This window comes from Ictalurus furcatus, chromosome 19 (assembly GCF_023375685.1).
Source record: "Ictalurus furcatus strain D&B chromosome 19, Billie_1.0, whole genome shotgun sequence".
Taxonomy (NCBI): domain Eukaryota; kingdom Metazoa; phylum Chordata; class Actinopteri; order Siluriformes; family Ictaluridae; genus Ictalurus; species Ictalurus furcatus.
In genome coordinates, this window is record NC_071273.1 from 11291022 (window position 1) to 11312236 (window position 21215).

The window sequence follows — 21215 nt, forward strand, 5'->3', positions numbered from 1 at the left end:
GGGACAGGTGACACCCTTTCATCACAAGTATTGGAATCAGCAGTTCATTGGCTTGGTTAGTTTCTGAGGCGAGCCGGAAGGTTGTCTCAATCCATCTTAGGTAAGGCATTTCAGTTCCATTTGCTGCAGTCAATGTGAGGTCAGGTGAGTCCAGGATTTCTGAAACATCTCTCAGTCCGAAGCTTGGTAAGTATTCCTCTTTCCATTTTTCATCAATGACTGACACCTGGGACCCTGTGTTCCATAAAGCTTGGAGTTGGTGACCATTCAGATAGCATTCGACAAGACACTGTCTGCCAGCTAGTGAGTTGATTTTGTGCAAGTTGCCAACTAGAGCTAGGGGTGGCAAGTAGTGTGCATTTTTGTCTTTGCAGGGAAAATTTCCATTGCCCTTGTCAGTTATCAGGTGAGTGCATTTCTTTTTGTGTTCAGACCAATGTCGTTGTTGACATGCTCTGGAACAATACAGTGTCTCTTTACAGGATGAACATTGCTTCAGCTCCTTTGATGAATCTTTCTTGCCACAATTTTCACAGTTCTGGGACATCCACTGGCTATGGTTAACACTCATCCCTCAGTGGTAACCCTCTCTCGTTTAAAGGAGCCTCTCTTGATGGTCTAACTCCTCTTGATTTGCACCCAGCTTGGAAATGTTCTCCACTCCCACATCGGTAGCAGTGCGTACAACGTTCATTGGATCTGGTCTGCTGGCAGACAAAGCACCTCCTTCGGACATGAGCAGAGTAGTTAGTGTACAGGTGAGGGGCATACTGGGGTTGTGTTGGGGCCGGGGCTTGGGACTGGCTCTGGCTGCTATAATACTGCTGGTGGGAAACTGGCTGGGGGTTTCTGTCTGACATTCTCACTGAAGGTGGCCCATAGGACTGGGGCTGAAACATAGGCTGTTGTAGTGTGTCCTTAATCTGAGCTATTTCTGCACTAAGACCCTTAAGAGAAGCAACACCTGTCTTAAGTTCTGCTAATTCTGTCATCAATTCAGGTGGTACCTTAGCTCTAGCTTCTTTCACAGAGCACTTTGTAGATGGTGGATCGTCTGACTGGACCACACTTACACTTGCTATACCTCTTTTTATTTCTTCGTTCTGCCTCATTTGCCCAGACAATGTTTAACCTCTCTAACAAAAGCTCATCTGAGGTTTCAGTGTCTAGCAAAAGGGGCTGGATGTCTATCCTAATACTGTAATTCTGGAGACCAGTAAGCACTGTGTGTAGACTCATACGCTGGACTAGAGCTGGGTCATACTTAAGCCCTGATTCTGACTCTTGGGATGCAAATAATACTTTCTGTCTTAGATCTAAGACCCGCATTACAAAGCTTTGGGGTGTGTCTTTGCTATGCTGTGCTTCTGAAGCTAGCTGTTTGTAGAGCTCAGTGGCGCTCTTTTCCTGGAAATGGGAATGCAGAATGCACCTCAGTGCAGGAAGGGTCAGGTGAGGTCTTCCCTCCAAGTAGCTGTGTAGCTGCAAGCCTGGAGAAATAGCTTTGATCACAGCATCCATAATCTCTATTTCAGGATAACCTTTGTTTAGTACATTCTCAATCTGATGAGCAAGGCTAGAAAATGTCAGTTTATCTCTCTGGCCAGGTTCACCTATTTGTCCAGAAATTTTGAAATCTTTGTGCCAGTGTGGGCTTGGCTGCTGCTGGGCAGTGGCTGAAGATTGGGTGTTTACTGGAGTGCCTGCAGTAGCTTGTTGCACAGAACCATTAACAGCAGCATTGACTGTAGTAGTCTGCATGACTCCAAATTTTTGCTGTTCACTTGCAATACTCAGTTCATCCATTTCTTTCTGTGTCACTGTCTCCTGAATGTAATGTTCTGTGTGTGCCCCTTCACTATCGATGCCACTTAACATATCTGCAATTTTGTCTTTCAGTAGTAATAACTCTGTCATCCAGTTGTCTTCTAGCTCTGCCACTTCCTCTCTTTCAAGATGCTTTAGAATGTGAGTCACCAATGAGATGTGTGATTTTCCTTTAACATCTGCTCTTTGTACGCCTGATATGTTCAAAAAGTCACAGATTCCCAGTAAATTGTCTCTATTCAGGGTGTGCAACACTCCTCCTACCTCTTCCTGTAGCTCTTCCAGGCCTGACATGTTGACAGTGCAGGGGCCTTTAACTGTGAAGGAGTTGATTCTGAACTGGTGGGTCTCTACTGTCCCCGATGATCTCTAACTGGCCTCAGGAAACGTGTACTCGACCACTAACTTCCAGCTCTCCTTAAACAACAACATGTGCCTCGCTGCAGCCTGCCTGGGTGTAGTATGGGAGATTTAGCTGGTGCAGAATTCAATGTACAGGCTATGGACACTGGACATCTGAGCAGCAATCCCAGCGGTGCCTCCAAAATGTTGTCCCCCTATCTATATAGAGGAGAAATAAGTCACAAGCATGACAGTCGGTGTTACTTCCATGAGAGCTTTACGCGAATGCAAAATTACTGCTTTTCCTCCAGGTATGTGGGTGGAGACTAAAGCAATCGATCCCAGAGTGCAGTATTCAGACCATCCTAATAGATGACTGATCAGCGTTATACTTACTTGAATTATCAATGTTTTAACACATTAAAATGAACTACAGCAAAAAATAAACACTCTTTTAACTCTCTTTTTTAAACATTTGACTTTTTAACTTGTTACATCTTTCCCTAAATCAAGAAACCACTGGTTATTGAGAGCTATAGCCACCTAATAACATTTTATCAGATTTACTTTAGTTTTGGGGAATTTCATTACCATTTTCAAAGATTTTCTTTCTTTAATAATGAAGAACGATAACATTAATTTAGGAATGGTGAAAAACATACAAGGTAATATGATTAACTCTAATCAAATGATTATTTGTGCACATCATGTGGGCTACATGGGCTATTTGGAGCAGAGGCTCTATAAATAACCATATATTTCTTTTGCAAATTTTTGGACCAGTTTGTAGACAAGAATAAAGGCTTTTATTTTGACGCTAAGTATGGCATTGTTTAAGATGGGCTACTGTAGAAAAACACTTACGATAGACAAAAAAAAATATTTTTTTTAAAAAAATAGTGCACCTCCAAATCATGTCAATGTTTGACCCATGCTCACACAATTTTATTTTATTGCATCCAGCATGATCTCTAATCTGTAGTAGAGAATGCTGCTCATATTCATATCTGTATTTGTATCCTTTATTTGGTCAATCCAAATAATGTATTCGGTTACATCCCTAATAAGTGTGTATGACAGTGTGAAAGAGGGTTAGGTTGAAATACTCATGGCCTCTACCCCTCAGATTACAGGCATGAAATTCTAAATGCAACATCAATTCTTATCCACCCAAAGCAGCAGAGGAAGCTTACTATATGTACACTGACATGGAAGCTGTCTGATAATGAGAAGGGTACTTACAGTATGTTACAGTGATTCCATACTCTCCATTACTCCAACTAATTATTCACAGCAAGTTTGTGTTCTCTCTTACTCAAACACAAATACACAAATACACAAACACACACACACACACACACACACACACACACACACACACACACACACACAACACACACATAAGCATGGCTTATACAGCTCATGCACCCACGCACTGAATTGCTCATAACACAAGCATCCATTGACACCAGATCATTTTATTAAATTAGGAAAGCAATTTAACTTGGGGCAACAGAAGAGATGCTGGAATATAATTGAGCAGTGGCTGAAGTATGCTTCAGTGTGGTGACGAAATAAAAAATGACAGTAAAACTATTGACAGGAGTTAAAATTCCAGACATCTTTCCAGAACTGAGATATAATATTTAATAACATTTAATAACATTTGAATGCAATATATTACAACTTTTTCTGAAAAATATAAAGTTGGGAAAACTACATAGTGGCATAGTGACTGAATTAGACTACACCAGATACTTTAACCTCCATGCTCAACTATCTTCTGCATTCTGAATCGTGTTTCTTTCCATGAGGCTGAAGAAACTCAGACTGCACATTATTCTACCCATTAGCACCATCCTTAAACTTCTTCTGTGGGGGACTCTGTTCCATCCTTACACTGTTGATTTGGGCCTTGTAGTTCAATATCATCCTGATGGGTCTGTTTCAGGGGTCGCACTACTTTCATACGGAATTGACTTCTAAACAGCACAATGACAGAAAGATTAAAAAGCAGAGAGCAGCCAAATAGACTGGTCATCAGGCCCAGGAAGATAATTCTGTAAACAGATGGATAAAAGATCATTATTGTGGAAGAAGAACAAAATGGCTAATGTGGCTAAGGAGTGTATCCTGGAAACACCTGGAAGTAAGGTGGGAATACGCATGGCACCAAGCAGACACACGTTCACACAATCATTCACGTCTATGAGCAATTTAGAGTCGCAACACTCCATGCTGCTTCACCATACTGGTTGTACACCATAAGTGTGCTTAGCAGTATTTATTAAAGGCTAGAAATAACTTCCATTCTGGTGTATATCTTAGGTATGTATCAGGTTTCTATTTTTTTTTTTCTAAAAAATTATTGGATTAATATAACAAATATCCAGATGTTGCCAGAGCCATCCATGGCCTGGAGACAAGGGAGCAAAACTGGCCATGCATGGGTGGGTGGGTTGGTATATTCTCTGTATACTCTCTCTCCTCTGACAATCACAGTGATACAAGGCTTCTGTAAGCTTATGTACACAGAAGAGGGCAGATAGCACTTTTTGCTGAGTATGTTATGCTGCCCTGTGATACAGCATGAGCAGCAGTTTGAAAAGATGTAGTTGGGTGGCTTAACTTGTCTCAGAAGAAGCATGTGTGAGCTTTCTGGATGGTAGCTGTATGATAGAGATCTGGTTGGTAGGTGGGAATTGGTGACCAAAGAAGTGACCAATTTGGGGAGAATATGGGGTGGGTGGTGGAAGAAACCTCATCAAAGACATCAGCCACAGCAGATTTACAGAAATCCAGGTATAGATCTAGCTAATACAGTATATAGAAATAATTGTATACATAGGTAACATGTACAGCCATCATGATTAACATTTAAAAACTGATATCTCTCAGTCACATAACATCTAAGCCATGAAGAATCTGTTCCCTTAACCATCAAGCTACCTTTTTACTTTGAAATGGGAATGGTTAATTAAGTGAAAATTAATACATCTTAAAACCACATGCTTCAGTCTCCTGGAAATGTTGCTAAATAAATAGCTTAATTTCTTGTTACTCAGCTACTTCCCAATTCACACTGACTCACATAAGCACACACACCTGTACATGTTTGTGTCGTACATGTGGCAGGATCCTCGGCTTCTGCAATTCCTCATGTTCCATTTCAAACAGGTGGAATCAATCGCAAATCCAAAGTACACTGGAGATGGAATACCAGCTAGAGAGCAGAAAGGGGAAGATGGTATGAAGCATCACCAAAACAAATATTTCATCCAAAATATTTGTTTCATGTAAAATGTTTTCTATCTACATGTATCTTTTAAAAGGCATAATGGAATGTTCAATGCTTACAGCTAATTTCCTAATAAAACTGCACTAATTGAGACTACTATTTTTTTTTTTAAAGCAAAGGGTCATCACACCAAATATTGCCTTTGTTTCATTTAAAACTGTTTACTGCTCTTTAAACTCAATATTTTAATGTCAAAACATTGAATTTAATTATTTTTAAAGGCATATTTGCTCTACAGTATGTCTTTGCATTTGCAAGACTTCAAGACTTTTGCACAGTAATATATATAAAAGACCTCTGAAGGTGTGCTGTGGTATCTGGCACCAAGATGTAATCAGCAGATTCTTTAAGTCCTGTAAGGGCCTCCAGGGATAACACTTGTTTGTTCAGCACATCCCGCAGATACTTGATCAGATTGTGATATGGGAAATTTGGAGGCCAAGTCAACACCTTAAACTCTTTGTTGTGTTCCTCAAACCATTCATCATCCATTCATCCATTTTCTGTACCGCTTATGCTTACTGGGTCACAGGGAACCTGGAGCCTATTCCTGAACAATTTTTGCAGTGTGGCAGGGTGCATTATCCTGCTGAAAGTGGCCAGTGCCATTAAGGAATACAATGCCATAAAGGGGTGTACTTGGTCTGTAGCAATGTTTAGGTAAGTGGTATATGTCAAAGTGACAGCCACATGAATGCCAAGACCTAAGGCTTCCCAGCAGAACATCACACTGCCTCTGCCGGCTTGCCTTCTTCCCATAGTGTATCCTGGTGCCATCTCTTCCCCAGATAAGTGATGCACACACACCCAGCAATGCACATGATGTAAAAAAAAATGTGATTCATCAGACCAGGCCACCTTCTTCCATTGTTCCATGGTCCAGCTCTGCTGCTCACGTGCCCATTGTAGCTACTTTCGTTGATGGACAGGGGTCAGCATGGGCACTCTGACTGGTCTATGGCCACGCAGCCCTATATGTAGCAATATGCAATCTGTTTTGACACCTTTCTATCATAGCCATTATTAACTTTTACAGCACTTTGTGCTACAGTAGCTCTTTTGTGGGATCAGACCAATCGGGCTAGCCTTCGCTCCTCATATGCATCAGTGAGTCCTCGATGCCCATGACCCTGTTGCCGGTTCACTGGTTGTTCTTCCTTGGACCACTTTTGGTAGATATTAAACTGAATACTGGGAACTCCCCACAAGACCTGCGGTTTTGGAGATGCTCTGACCTAGTCGTCTAGCCATCACAATTTGGCCCTTGTCAAAGGATCCTAACGCTTGCCCATTTTTCTTGCTTCCAACACATTAACTTTGAGAACTGACTGTTCACTTGCTGTCTAATATATCCCACCCCTTTACAAGTGCCATTGTAACGAGATAGTCAATGATATTCACTTGAAGTTTTAACGTTATGGCTGATTGGTGTGTGTATACACACACACACACACACACACACACACACACACACAGACACACAAACGTGCACACAGTATATATGCACATCAACAATTTTTTGTTTAGTTCCTTATCTAGAGTTCTAATTGCTAGAGTCTGAATGCCAGTGGCCAGTGACTTCAGCTCAGGAAGGATGCACCTGTAATAAATCCACTTAGTAGAGTTTGATGCTGTAGGATACTGCAATTTTGCATGTTATTAAAGAGAAATACAACATGTCACCTTGAAGCAAATTTTTTTTTTTTCACTAACCATATCATGACCATGAATATAGGTGTCATTCCCAGAGCTTTAATGAAATAAAGGACACCAAATATGGCCACATATGATGTCAAACTGCGACTGCATGCTGATGTGTGAGGACACTGTCCAAGAGACACAGCGGTGCTGCCCTCTACTGGTGACAGGTTCAACACACAACTGCAGTTACGGAAGACCTGCAGAAAAAAAGATGAAGGCAAATAATGGGGATTTTTTTCCCCCTACTTCTGTTCTATATCCTGGAATAAGGACTAAAATATCACCTACTATGTTATCCTAACTCAACACACAATAAAGATATTAATTAGCTAGCCTAAAATTCATATTGTTCACCAATATTAAGCTGATGTATTTACTGAAGCAGACAGGCAAACGGAAGCAGCAAGTCAAATTTATGATTTATTTCCAGTCACAGATGTAAAAATCCCTGTTGCCGTCAGTATGTACAGTCCTTCTATTTTTTCTATAGTGGGGACAAGACATATTAAAGGTCTATATATTTAATAATTTTGATGAATTGGGGTTTGGATGAAATCTACTCTTAAACTATAGTAATAAAAAATCTAATTTTGTCAGTAATATGTTTATTTCCACATTATCTGAAATTTAGCAATTTAGAAGCCTTGAAGCCCTGCCTACTTGGGACAATCGCATAATCTTCACACTTTATTGTGTTATAGATTTAAATGAAAATCCATTAAAACTGATTTAATTTACTTTTTGGGCCCATAATCTACACATGATAATCCATAACATTAAAAATAAATACTGAAACATCACATTTCAATACGTATATATCCTTGGCTAAAGCACTTCAAACTGAGCTTAGGTGCATCCTTTTTGCTTTGTTTTTGACTAGACTTTATGACAGAGTGGCTTGACAGAAACCAAAATTCAGATGTAAAGGACTCTGGGATCATGGGGAAAAAGCTTTTCTGTTTAATAAGACAAAAATGTAACTTTTTGGGCTACACTACAAGTGCTATTTCTGTCAAAAAAAAAAAAAAAAAAGGTATTGCTCATCATGCTTCTTGACAGCAATGATAGGGACAGTGGACATAATTGCGAGATGAATGAATACAGCTGAATACAGAGAGGTCCTTCAAAAAACCTGCTCTAGAGTGCACACAACCTCAGGCTGGGGTGAAAGTTCACTTTTCAGCATGACAATAACCCGAAGCATACAGCCAAGACAATGCTGGAATGACTTCTGGACAAGTTTCTCTTGAGTGGCCAGACAAATGCCAACAAAAGAGAACAAGGAACCCCATAGAACATCTGTGGATAGACCTGACGATGGCAGTTCACAAACACATAAAAATTTTTAAAAACTTACTATGCATTATTGTGTGTAGATTGATGGCCATAAATGTAAATTTAATTCATTTGATTGTAAATCTATAACACAATAACGTATGCAAAAATGTCAGGGGTTTCTTTAATAAAACATAAATATAACTACAATACTTAAGTCAAAATATACATGAAATCACTGTTACTGTAGAATTGATACTGAACGTTTTAATTCTAATATAATCCAAAGTCGAAGCCTCGTTTGCATAAATAAACACAATCATTTGGAAAATACCTGAAAGATTATCGGCAATCCACTGGTTTATATTTATTGTGTTTTTTGTTTAAAATAAAAATCCTATTCACCTGTAGTGTCCTAACTTAACTTTTTCTCCCACTATGAAATTGTTACCGTATTTTTGCCCACTCCTGTGGAGCTTATACATCCTGCCAGACATGGAGACATGTATGTAATGCCATCATCAGAACACACTGGATCCCACTTTGCTGCAGAATATGAACAGTTCTGGTTACACTGTGAGAACAGTGTTTGTTCATCATATGAAATCTGGGGTGTGCTGATTAGGGAAATAAAGATGAGGACTAAGTTAGAATTTAACTATTTGCCTAAAGACACACACACACACAAAATATTCAGCAAGTGTACAACTTAAACTCATCAGGAGTACAACAATGTCCTCCAAATATATAGTATATGGAACTCAATTTTCAGTTGCATTGAAAAATTAAAAGGATTTGTTAGTTCATAATTGTAATGAGATTCTAATCCTGAAATTAGCAATACTAAACAAAGTCTTGGAAGTTTTTCATTCTTTCATCTCTATCAAATCTATGCTGGAAACCGACTTGATATGATTAAGTTACAGTACCCATTATAAGAGACAGTGAGACCAGCAAGGGATATGTTGTCACACTTGTTTATGAACTGCAGACACAGTAGGAGGAAGGCCAAGAAAGAGGTGAGGAATGAGAGCTGGGCTGCTGATAGCAAACCCAGCTTGTACTTCTTCATCAGCAAGCCACCCAGAAACATCCCCAAAGTTTATAGAGACACGTTTGTCAAACCTAGTACATAGACAGATTGCCAGAACTTTAGCTTCAGTCATCTCATGGAATTAGTGTTACCTTTGATCGCATTCAGTTAGCATGCTGTGTCCTGTTTGTTTTTCATCTGTGTATTTATTGTCTTGTGTATTTGTTATATATTTTTCCACCAATTTTACACTGTTGTGTATTTGCATTTTATGTAGTCCTGTGAAATTTGCTACCATGTTGTTGTGAATTGAAGAAACTACATTTGTGTCAGTGTATACAGAAGAATGTAAATAAGTTTTGATGGTGGTGGTGGAGAGTGCTATAAGTTATATGGAAGAAAATAAAATCCAGTTGAAATGGAGTTCAAAAGCTTGTGAACACCTGAACATCACACTCATATGTTTTTTTCCCCCCAAACTGTTAATGCGAAGTTGGAAGCTCACAATTGTATAGAATGTCTTGGTATGTTGTAGCATTACAATTTCCCTTCACTGGAACTAAGAGGCCCAAACCTGTTCCAGCATAACAATGTCCCTGTACACAAAGCAATGGTTTGCCAAGGTTGGTGTGGAACAATTCGAGTGGCCTGCACAGAGCCCTGACCTCAATCGCACTGAACACCTATGGGATGAACTGAAACTGGATGAGGCCTCCTCATCCAACACCAGTGCCTGAACTCACTAATTCTCCTCACTGAATCCCCAAAATGTAGTGGAAAACCTTCCCAGTTGAGTGGAGGTTAATATAACGGCAAAGGAGGAGTAAAGCTGGAATACGATGTTCAGAAACATGTATGGGGGTCAGGTTTCCACAAACCTTTGGCCATATAGTGCATACATATGTGCATCGGCCTTGCATCTGCTTCTAATAAGTGCTACTCACCAATGAGTAAATTTGCTCTGGAGGAGGACAGGCCAAAATGCTGCTCCATGTATTTAGCCTTAAAGGTAAATAGGCCGATCAAAGCACTGAAAATCAGGATTTGTTCACAGAGGATAACGATATAGACAGGATTGCCAAAGAGCTTCTTCAGTGAGGACAAGAAACCTGCACATTTAAACAGAGGTTATTGGTTTTATAATGTTTTTTAAAATCTACTATTTACCCTGACCTACTATTGCATAAAAAGCAAATGCCTAAAAGACATTGAGCATATTTATACAACTAAACAACAAAACCTTCAAACTGATTATATTAAGTATACTTCTAATAGACCACTATGTGTCTACATTGAATAAATTATCTGGGGCAGAAAAAGAAGCCAATTGCCTTTTGTCATGTCAGCCAGTTTCATATATAACACAGAGGAATATACAGTATGCTCCTGGTTGTCATGATGAGAGCTGGGATTGTCCCTGTGAGATTGTCCCACTTCTTGCTTGAGTAAAGAGCGAGGGAAAAACCAGAAAGGAATGCCACCCAGGAGCAGGAGGGCAGATGACATTAAGAAACCTAGCCACCAGGCCCCCATCCACCGGACATCATTTGGAGTAACGGTCACTGTCTCTAAAAAAAATATATTTAAAAAAATCAAACAACATGAATATTCACCAAGCAATAATGCAATAACGATTGCTTCTATATAAAGCAATAATGATACAATTACATGCACACCCAATAATCAGGGGTAATTTGATGCAGATACTGTGCAACAAAACAAAACAGAAAGAGCAAAATATCAGAACTAGAAACGCAATGTAACACAAAGCAAGCAGAGCACTTACCAGTGTCAACAAATCCAACATCAACATACAGCTTGGAAACCAAGGCGCCCAATAAGTAGCCAAACATGGGACCCATCAATGCTACTGCTTGGAGGCATCCTGTCAATAGAGATTTTGATAGAAAAACAGTGATCGGTTTTCAAACTAATCATGTAACAAACATACATGATAAAATACTGAACACAATAATCGGGTGCATGGTTTTTGCCTTAGAAACAACCTTCACTTATGGAATATTGTTATACATGCTATATACAGATTGGTGAAAAATGCAAGGAAAAATATCTGGATTACGCATGTAATCCTGTTCCCTGAGACGGGAACGAGACACTGCGTGAGCTTTACTCTGTGGGAAGTGCTCTTGCATGTGACTGGCAGCTGAAACTTGTGTAACATCATTCCTATTTATAGGCCTGCCATGATCAGGTGACATGGCAATTAAGAGCGTCGCATGATATAAAAACAGTACCTGTGAACCGCGTCATCACCCTCTATTATCTGAAGCAAAGATGCAATTCACAGGCATGCCCTAGTATGACAAAGCTACGCAATGTCTTGTTCCCTTCTCAGGGAACAGGGTTACATATGTAACCCAGACGTTCCCTTTCAAAGGGAACTCAACTGTGCGTGAGCGTTACACTGTGGGATTGAGAGTACCCACTCCGGCATACCAAGGGCATGGCCTGTCCGAGCCCGAGGGTCACTGCATGACACTCGAGCCTGGGGTGGAATGTATATATCCAGGTTGTAATATTGAATGAATGTGTGCAGAATAGGCCACCCCGCCGCAGCACAAACATCCTGTAAAGGCACCCCTTTGGACAAAGCCTTTAAGGAGGCAACCCACCTAGTGGAATGAGCCCTTATGCCCAGAGGTGTAGACAGACCGCATGCCTCATAAGCGATAGAGATTGCTTCCACTATCCAATTAGAGAATGCGCTGGTTTGACACAGCTTCACCCCTACTGTCGCCGCCAAAGCAGACCAGAAGCTACTCTGATTTATGCCACTGGCCGGAGCGGTGGACATAAGTACAGAGAGCCCTTACTGGACACAGCAGATGCAATTTCTCTTGTTCTGGTGTGAGGAACGGAGGAAGGCAGAAAGCCTGCAAAACTACTGGCTGGACAGCAGACGTAGGCACTTTAGGAATATAATCCGGCCTAGTATATAGGAAGGCCTTGGCTAATCCAAGGGCAAAGTCAAGGCAGGAAGGGGCAACAGAGAGAGCTTGTAGAGCTCCTACTTGCTTGAGAGATGTCAGAGCCAGCAGAAGATCTACTTTTAGAGTCAGAGGGCTCAAATGGGGCACCTGATAGACCTTCCAGGACCACAGAAAGGTCCCAGGAAGGTAAATCATAAACCTCGAAGTTAGAGAATGTTGCCCCACAGAGGCTCCATCAATAGGGGCATGGCTGGCTGAAATGGCAGCCACGTAGACCCTGATTGAAGAAGGAACCAACCCTGCTGAGAAACATCCTTGTAAGAACTCCAGGACTGTAGCTATACAATTTCATCATGGATAGTGCTCTTGTGTTCAACATGGTCTCTACAACCTCAGTTGTGAGACCAGAATCTATGAGCTGGTGCCCCTCAGAGGCCAGACCAACAGTTTCAGTAGTTCCATTCGAGGGTGATAAATCAGCCTTTCAGCCTGAGACAGTAGATCCCTGCAGACAGGAATCTCCCAAAGAGTGCCATCTAGCAGGCATATTATCTCTGAGAACCATATTCAAGTTGGCCAATAAGGTGCTACTAGCAGCAGACGTAGACGGTCTTGGCAAACACTCTCTAGAACTTGTGGGGGCAGAGTGATCAGGGGAAAAGCACACAGATGTGACCTCAGCCATGTGTACACCATGGTGTCCTGCCCGAATGGTGCAGGAGGAGTGAGGGCGAACTCGGGCAGTGTGTTGTCTCCTCAGAGGCGAACACATCCACTTCTGCTTGGTCGAACCACTTGAGGATGGAGCCTCCAACCCCCAGGCCTCAGCCCCTGCCTCGGCAGGATGCCTGCCCCCACATTCCAATTGCCCGGAATGTACATTGCACTCACTGACAAGAACTTTCCCTCTGCCCAGAGAAGAATTAGTTGCACCTGCCTGAACAATGGTATGACATTGGCTGGTGCTGCCATAAGCCACTACAATCTCTCATAGAGACTGGAGGGGATGCCCAGATCCAGCTTTATCTTGCTCAATGTTGATAGGATTGACCCTACGCATGTTGGGGATAAAAATGGCCTTATCGTAGTAGAATCCCATATAACCCCTAGAAAAGTTGCCCTCTGCACTGGAGAAAGCATACTTTTCTTGAGGTTCAACCTGAGCCCCAAGCTCTTCATGAGCAAGAACAAAATTTCAATGTTGAATCGCCAGTTTCCAGGACTGTGCTAGAATTAGCAGGTAGTTTAGTACACAGATGCCCTGGAGTTGCAAGAGAGCCAGAACAGCATCCACACACTTTGTGGAGGTGCGAGGGTATAAAGCTACTCTGATGGGAAGAACCCAATCTTGCTACGCATTGCCACCAAATGTGAACCTCAGGAATATCCTATGACAGGGTGATATTTCTATGTGGAAATATGAGTCTTTTAGATCTATCGTCACAACACAGTCTTCGACCTGAATCTGTGGAACGATAAGTTTGAGCATCAGCATCTTGAACCCGTATGTCCGAAGAGTACATTTCAGATGATGCAGATCTAAAATTGGCCGTATACTCCCATCTTTTTTGCAGACCAAGAAATAATGGCTGTAAAAACCTCCCTCCCTCAGGGAAAGGAGTACATGTTCTATGGCCCCTTTGTCCAAGAGGGATCCTACTTCCTGCACTAATGTCACGCTCTGCTCTGTGCTGACTACTGTGGTGAGCACACCTCTGAACCAGGTGGGTGAAGTTCTGAACTGGATCCGGTAACCCTTTTCTACGGTAGACAGAAACCATGGAGACACATTTGGTCCCATGTAGTTCCCATGCTGCTAGATGGTCTTTTAGTAATATTAACTTTTCCGCATTCTATTGGAGGGTTTTTTTGGGAGATTTTTGTTGCCCTGTGACAGCTCGCTGACCAGAGAACACTGAAGACTTGGGATAGCCTTGGCTAGGAGAGGCCCTACAGTAGTAGTGGGGGCTAACTGCCATAACAATCTCATGTCCCCTAATTTGTCCCTCTGTTTTCCCTCAGGACCACTCCTCCGTTGTCTGCTTGACCTTTATGACCATTCTCAGATCAGGCCTAGTAGCAGGCTGCAAGTGTAGCTGCCCGGTTCCCCTGGCTCTCCATGGGGGGAGGAAGGCCACCACACTCGCCTTCTGTGCCTCCCTCATGCTAGCGCTGGCTGCTGAATGCCACCGTATGTCGAGCTCACTCAGCAGATCTGCTTAGTAGGCCTGCAACACTGCCACTGTATGCAGTGACCCACAAGCAAGACCCACTGCCGCATAGGCTTTGCCCACCAGCATGGAAGTAGCCTTACATAGCTTGCATGGCAAAGCTGGCCCCCCTTAATTACTTGCCAATGATGGAGAGAGGTAGCTCTCAAGCACCTCCTTCACCTTCAGCGTAGCTAAATAGCCGTGTCGTTCATTCCCCACAATGGCCAAATAGTCCAACATCATGGGTTATAAATACGGCTTATGTATGGTTTTCCCCAGAAGCCTGATATTTCGTCATGTACTTCTGGAAAAAAGGGGAGTTTTCTGTAGTGTGAGGGAGACTTATTTTCACTGTGGAGAAAAAAGCTTGACCAGCCTTAGTAATCACTTCAAGCAGCTCTTCATATGCTTGAGAGCTGCTCTCCATTTTTGGTACACCCTTCTGAGTTAGAGAGGATTTTTTTTTGGCTTTCCATATCAGAAGGAGGAGTCCCGACGCGAGCTCCAAAATCCAGCGGAGAGCCGGACCTCTAAGACAGAGCAAGAGATAGAGCAGTGCTCATCTCGGCTTGGCTCCTCTTCCAGATCCATATGAGATCCCCAGGACCTGAGCCCGCTGGCTACCTCGGCAGCGGCTGGCCCAGATCTGTGAGGCTCTGAAACCCAACTCCCTTCGGCCAAGAAGAGAGTGAGCCATGAGCGGAGCTGCCTAACTGTAAGACTTTCATAACATGCACAGTCAGACCTCTCGAGGGCTGCCCTGGTGTGCTCCACCCATAAACACTCCACACAGGAAGTGTGTCCTTCCATTCCTATGATAAAATGGGAGCAAGGCGTGACACACTTCCTGAATTATCTCTCAATCATACTTTTCTCTCTTTTTCTTAAAGGGACAGAAAAGTAAAGAGATTTTTCTTTCTTTTTTTAAAAAGATCTTTCTGCGAGCATTACATAAACAACCGACATGCAGTCTCGCCGAAGATAATAAGGCTGATGGCACGGCTCACAGTGTAAAGCTCACGCAATGTTGAGTTCCCTTTGAAAGGGAACCTTTGGGTGGGCCAATGTGAGAGAGCACTCTCTCACATCATCAAAACCATCATCAAAACCACCATCACCACCATCATCAAAACATTAGCTGAGGCAATATCTTTTGGAAGAATAGTGTAGAGATTATGCCAATGCATGTTGCAGCTGTTCTGGTGTGGTCCATGTACCTTTTGGTCCTTCAATTTTCATTTCCAAATAAAATTAAAAAAAAGGAACAACACAAGCTATTTCAACCATCTATTAATAATCAAAAACAAAACAACAGAAAAACATGCCATTTTCCTGTTTCTACTTTGCTGCATGAAAATAGAAAATCGCAAGAAAACAAAACAGAAAAATGTCAGAATTTTTCAATGCATTTTCCATATTACACAAAAAGATAATACTGAAAGTCGATGCCCATGTACGCATAATTCTATTACACTACTATATTACTCTATTATGTCTGCATTGTTACCATGACATCAGAGGCACACCCTGTGATTCCCTGTTGCCATACAACCTCCATATTTAAACAGTAGCATAATTTTCAAATATTTGTCTAATTTATCTGTCACACATAGAAAATGTCTACTGTAAGGTTTTGTTTGTTTGTGAACATTTCATTTATAAAGTACATTGGGTCTTTAATATAAAGCTATTATTTTGTCTTTACAGCACATTCATGCATGTGTCTACATCAGCTTATCCTTTGGGAGGTATGTTTGCTGTTGGTGTATCATATGTATTGAAAGCTCTTCTGCTAGTTGTCAATTTGCTTTCAAAACTATTATGAAGCAACAATCCAATAAAACGTCATGTATTCACAGAGCCCATATGCCCTCAAACTAAAGTGTCAATCAAATTTACATTTATTACACTGTTATGTATACCTTTTGTAACGATTGTGTCATCAATGTGTGGTTAGTACAAATATACTAATAAGTTTATATATATCACAGCCTCCATATTGGTAATTGGGGATTCTTCGCTTTTTTTGCTTTTTATGTAAAGACAAAGTAAACCTGTAATCTCATGAGTTTGGACATGAGCTTTTAATAAATTCTCCCTTATATATTGAATTTATAAAAGATTTCTGCAATGCTTTTAAATGTACTATAAAGCACCTATTTAGGTAATAAAGTGTTTTTATATATAAAACGTTAAGTTGATTGTACTTGGGTGAATAAAATATTTTTAAATATAATTTGCCTATGTAAAATGCAGAGTTCTCTGCTTTTGCAAAGTCGTCAACGTATGAGATCCCCAGGGGCATGAGTGGTGTTTCTCCAATCCCACGGATGGCATTTCCCAGGAACACATAAACCCACAGGTTAGATCCAGGTTCTTTCAAACAGCCTGCACCTGCAGTTACAACAACACACATCTGTTAAATTTAGATTTGATACTTTAGATTTGATGCTAATTAACCCTGTGTCTCAGTTTATTATTTAGTTATTCACCTTAAAACATTATTAATAAAATACTATCAATTATTTAGTAACTACTGTACCTGACAACTAAGAGAAAAGCAACAGTATGTAGTTACAAGAGTGAGGAAGGGGTCCAGACCTGACCTCCTTGAAGCTTAAAGGATTAAGATCTTAGTACTACAATGATATCTCTGAATCTCTGTAAAATAACATGTTACCTGCTTTGAAACCATGTGAATGCTCTGGGTGTATATCCAGGTAATTGCTTTGCATTCTGAGATCTTGACAGGCAACAATATTGACAGTTTGATTCATTGAGTCTGGTATTGTTGTGTCATACTTGTACCTGCAGGATTGAAAGACAGGAAACCAAGAAGAAGATACTGCTTTATTTAATGAAACTGCATACCACAGAGATAGTGAAAACCCTACAAATCATCAGTGCTTTAAAACTTACCGTCCCATGAAGAAATGAGGCAGCCCAATGAGAGCACAACCAAGACTCATCAGAAAACAACCACATCCTATCAGCCTGGGTCTGTGCAATTTTGCCCCATAATAGCTTACTAGAGCCAAAAGGAGCAGATTACCTGAAAAGGGAAAAGACTGGCAATTAGCAGAAAATAATATTCACATACTGAAAATTAGATGCGCAGGAAAGCTTGGACTTTCTATTCCTATATGTGGTATTTCTTGACCCTTTGAGCATTAGTTTCCTGGTCAGTGTCTTGCTCCTGGGTTTAGTCTAACTACTTAGGTCTGGGGGTTCTATTATCATGACAGTGCATTCATTAATTGTTGGTTAATGCCAGTGTGTTTCTATTTTGGTTAGGTGGAAAACAATTTCATATTTTTTATTTTACTATTTTTTTTATGACCTCAAGCATTGTGTGATAAGTCTTGTCCCATTTCTCACAACCTGGTTTCATGGATGTTCACTATTTATATAACTGCATTTTAACACAGATAGGCTACTTCATCCAAATACTAAGTAAATTTAATGGACTATTTTGTCCGTTACCACATTACCACCTGCACTAAAATTATACAATATTTATGCCTAGGTTTTGTGCCTAGAGCCCCTAGTCCATGCTTAGATCTCAATCCAATTTGGGATCTATTTCCAATTCAAATAGTGAAGAAACACCCTAATTGTAATTCCCTCCTGGCCATAATAGAAATAATGATGGCGTGTAGGCATGCACACACACACACACACACACACACCCACACACACACACAGCATATTTTTACCCATCTCAAAACTGCCATCGATGAAGCCAACGAGAGTGCTGGACAGGTCAAACCTCCTTTCTATCTGAGTAATGACACTCTTCATGTAGGTGCCACACAAAGTCTTGGTAAAATATGTAAAAGCCAGGGACAAGATAAACATCTGCAGGATTCACAGGAGAGAGGACCACTGGATCATCAGCTACCTGTACTTGTCTTTAAGCAAATTATTTGCATTTTCATGTGTTTTGAATAGTACATAATGTCTTCATACATACACAAACTTACTTTAAAAGTAGAGCAGAAGTGTTCCCTGGTGTTTTTTTTTCTCAGGGACACAAATCTGTTGACTCGTGATTGTTGCATTATCCCCAGCTGTTGTATCAACCATTATGTTTCTAGAAAAGATTAGTAGGTGAAGTTACAATATAGACATTATAGCACATTATTAAAATGAGAAAATGTCATATTAGGCTATAATAATTATTAGAAGAAATAGAAAAAGAGGTTGAAGTTTTGTATATAAAATAAAAGGCTGTTTCTTGCTATAAGCAGTATAAGCAGGACTTTCAGTGCCACTCTTTTAACGTTCTGCTCAACTGTTTGCTACAGCACTTTTTGAGTCATTATATCTTATTGAGAAATGTGCTGAACTTAACTCAGTCTGATTGAGCCATCTCTATCACTTGGTTTAGGTATGTTTGTTAAAAAACATCCACTACATTCTAATCAATCACCTTGATTTTTTTTCCCTCTGAAACCAATTGAGAGTTTCATTTGCTTTGGATCATTGTCCTGCTGAAAAGTCCCCCCATGTCTCATCTTCATCATCCTGGTGGATGGCAGCAGATTCTTCTCAAGAATCTCCCAGTAAAGGGTTCCATTCATTGTTCCTTCAATTACATGAAGTCTGCCAGTACCATGTGATGAAAAACAGTTCCACACCATGATGCTTCCATCTCCAAATTTCACTGTTGGTATAGTGTTTTAAGTGTTTTTTTGTGCAGTGCCATTTCTTCTCCAAACATGGTGTGTAGTATAACAGCCAAAAAGTTCAAGCTGCTCTCGTCTGACCAGACTACACGCTCCCAGTATTTCTTGGACTTGATTTTAAATGAGCTTAGACATGCCTTTTCTTTAGTAATGGAGTCTTGCTGGGCGCGCATGAGCAGTGGCGTGCATTGCCTATTGTTTTCTCTGTTACGATGGCACCTGCTCCCTCCAAGTGTTTCTGGAGCTCTTTCCGAGTGGTCCTTGGCTCTTGGGCTACTCTTCTGACTATTCTTCTGACTCCCTGGTCAGAAATCTTACGAGGAGCTCCTGTGCCGGTTGATGATGGAGTGATGTTGCTTCCACCTGCGGATAATGGTCCCAATGGTGCTTACTGGAGGATTCACAGGTATGAAATACGTCTGTATCTGAGTCCATCAATATATTTTGCAACAATAAGGTTGTGAAAACTTGGGAGAGCTCTTTGCTTTTACCCATCATGATAGGTTTCTTGTGTGACACCTTGGTAACGAAAAGCCTTTTTTAGACCATCAATTTACTAACCCAGCTGATATTAATTTGCACAGATAGGGGGTATAATTACTTATGGATTTCAGCTGGTTCCTTGCCTTACCTTGCCGTGGAGAACTGCTTTTTTTTAGCGTGTTCAATACTTTTTTCCTGTGTCATTCCACTTTATTACACCTAACTTTATTTATGGACTTTAATGTTGTGAATTCTTTATATTTCCGGATTTCTTGAGTTAATACTGAAATTTCAGGTGAATAGCCTCATTGGAAAAATATTTACTGAAAAAACTTTGACACGTCCAATACTTATTTCCCTTATTTAAATAATATACTTATTTAAACATGTACAGTTTAGCCATTCGCTAGCTGAGTCAGCTAGACTAATTAGTGAGCTGTTTTGATGTCTTACAGCATGAAAGATCTGCATGAAACCTAAAATGTTACTTCACTGTTCAGTAGCAATTGCATGTTAAATATGTATATCTATGTGCTGCTACAGCCTAGCTATAGGTAGGGATATGTGCTAGATAGTTAACTATGTAGCTAGAAACATATATGTATTAACATGAATTAAGAAAGCTAGCAAGAAAGTGAAACCTCACCATCATTTGGTTAAGTTAGCTAGACATTTCTTATTACTTATGTCAGTAATTTAGTAATTTTCTTGCTCACTACTTTTACTTTAACTAAAATTCATTATTAGTACAGTAGCAATACTTTTACTAAAGTCACTGTATTTTGCCCTCTTTCCATGAGACTTCAGTTTCATTGACAAGACAATTCAGAAATTTGGTGTTTCATGTTTTGGAAACAAACAATTCAAATGTATTTTAGAGTCGTGATTCTCACCTTATGATACCGTGTGATTTAGATTTAATCAGATAGAGACATTCCAGACTCTTTACCTAATGAAGATCATGGAACAAAACAAAGGCATTAAGACAAGTTGCACTCGAAAAGCATGATACACAGTGAATCAAGTTACTTTTTCAGTCTTTTCAGTACTCACATCAATAATCCTGCACGACTAAGCTCTAGGAATTGTCTGTCTCAGTCACGAACGCCTCCATCACCTGATCATTTGGAATTTGGAGACAAAGAAAAAAACTGTGCCAGAGTGGCAAAGTAAATATCAATGCAGGTAAAAGAGTGAGAGAGACTAAAGTGGGCAGAATGCTCAAGACACAGAATCAGAAAGCGGGGAGGAGTGAGAGAGTTGTAGAAGATTACAATGGAGGGTTTGTTGCGCTCTTAGGGATCAGGTGTATTTGAATATCTGCCCGGGATCAGTCTGTCTCACACAGAAACACAAATGCACACACACACACACACACACACACACACACACACACCAGGCACT

General features: G+C 40.6%; 1 pseudogene; it reads right to left on the reverse strand.

Annotated features, from left to right (window-relative positions):
* Positions 1–3003: 3003 nt before the first annotated feature.
* Positions 3004–21215, reverse strand: LOC128623565 (solute carrier organic anion transporter family member 1C1-like; annotated as a pseudogene).